Here is a 2096-nt window from a genome sequence, read left to right as displayed (position 1 = left end):
ATTGATTCCTCTTTGAATTATGAACTGAAAGTTTCACACTGTAAGGTATACAATTTTTCTAAAAGCATTTAACTTTTTAATGACAATTACTAAGGTTTTTTTTTTTTTTTTAATTCTTTAATTTGACCCTTGGGAAATTTTAAAGTGTATCAATACACTAGAAGTGAGGAATAAGTTTGGTTAAGTATGTTTTTTCTTTTTGTTTCTTTAAGAAATGTTACTATGACTATGCATTTATAATTTAGATGTTTTAAAATCTCTTAAAATGTATTCGATTATATTTGCCAAATTTGCCAGTATTTTCCTAATAAGGATCTCTTGTTCTAAAAAACTAAATGCTTTGAGTATCAAACTTCGAGTTGGATCAAATTCATTTTTATTGAATTGGATTTCTTAAACATGAGGAATTTTAAGGCTGTGTTATATGAACTTAGTTATTACATGTAGTGTGGTTATCATGTAGGCTAATTTTACTGCCCATTCTAAATATATGAGGAATTACATGATAACAGGGGTCAGGAAGTTTTGGGAGTATTTTCAGTTCACCAGTACCGGAGAAATCCTTAAGGCTGACCTGATGGCAGAATGTTTATTTGTATGGAATGACTGTCAAAAATTCAGTCTTTAATTAAACTGTAGTGAGGCCATATGGAGTTGATAATCATCTTACTTTCCATCGTTATAAGTCTGGTTGTCTGAAAAGTACTATGCAAAATCCAAAATTTCTCCATGAGTTATCTCTGATGCTTGAGACTGATTACTAGCAAATTTTATTATTCTCACTCCCACTTTGCTGTATTCATGAACAGTGCATGCATAGTATTTATGTAGATTTTTAATAAATAATTTAAAACCTCTATGACCATACCAGAATCTGTTTTCTAAATTTATAATTGATATGTTAGGGCAATCCAACTAACTTTATAGACTTTTGTTAATGATAAGAGGATTATTTGGGTGAGTTCAGCATTGAGTTAGAATGGGGGAATAGAAAAGAAATAGAAACATGACATACTTTAGAAATTACTGGCAATGGCACCCTTGTCTTTCCCAATACCAGTAATTAATGTATAGGGCACATGGCTTGACATATCTTGAAATATAATTAACTTCTACAGGGCCTAAATATCAAGGGCTTGGTGACAATAGTGTATTTTGCCGTCAGCAAGATAAGTATCTCAGCCTTCCAGAGCTCATAGAATTCCTATAGCCTTTGCAGAGAGCTGACTCTATTGACATTTGGTCACTCGGCAGTTATAGTCTTCACGTGAGAAGTTGCTGTCCAAGGTGATTGGTATTTCTTTGCATGCATTCTAAGTACCATGCATTCAGAGTCCTTGTCAAATTCTCCAGACTCCTGACATATGACCATTGGTCAGTAGTTTCAAGTTAGCATTTTCAATGTTATCTCCAAACTTTAAACTTGTCTATAGGGCTCCTAGAGCTAGAAAGGTAGACTAGGGGTAGGGGAGGTTGTGGGGGGAAGCTTACTATATCCTATTGCTAAATCTGAAGGTCAAGACTGGTTTAAAAATTATTTTTCTAAGGAGGAACATTGCTCAGAAATCTGATTCTATGAACTTTGGGCACAAAAAAGTGGACAAAAGAGAGGCCTTGTTAAATTTGTACAAGGGCACATTTCTGTCCTTTTTCCTATAAACATTTAGAGCGACTAATTGGGATTTTCCCGACATCTCACAAAGACAAAAAACTAAAGGAGAGCTGATTATTTATAATCTTGAAACATAATCATCTCATGGCATGAAAATTTCCTTGGGCAATTTTTTGACAGCAGTGAGATGAATGGTTCAATGATATATCTAATTGTCATTTACAATTATGCCTTTATATGCTGTCAAGAAAATGATCTCATGTACTGGGGAATTACAATAGATGTGTTCATGTAGGTGAAAGACAGTTAACTAGATGCAGGATTAGATTTATTTAATATTGTCTTAGGAGTAAAAAACAGAGTCAGTGAATAAAACTTATAGAAATTCAAAGAAGAATTTACTAGAAAAATGGAGTTACTTTTAAAAATGATATTAGATCTCTCTCTATGTAGTAAACTCCCTGTTGCCGAATTTTCCTGAATT

The sequence above is a fragment of the Pteropus vampyrus genome, unplaced genomic scaffold (genome assembly GCF_000151845.1).
Source record: "Pteropus vampyrus isolate Shadow unplaced genomic scaffold, Pvam_2.0 Scaffold30, whole genome shotgun sequence".
Lineage (NCBI taxonomy): Eukaryota > Metazoa > Chordata > Mammalia > Chiroptera > Pteropodidae > Pteropus > Pteropus vampyrus.
This window is presented reverse-complemented; position numbering follows the sequence as displayed.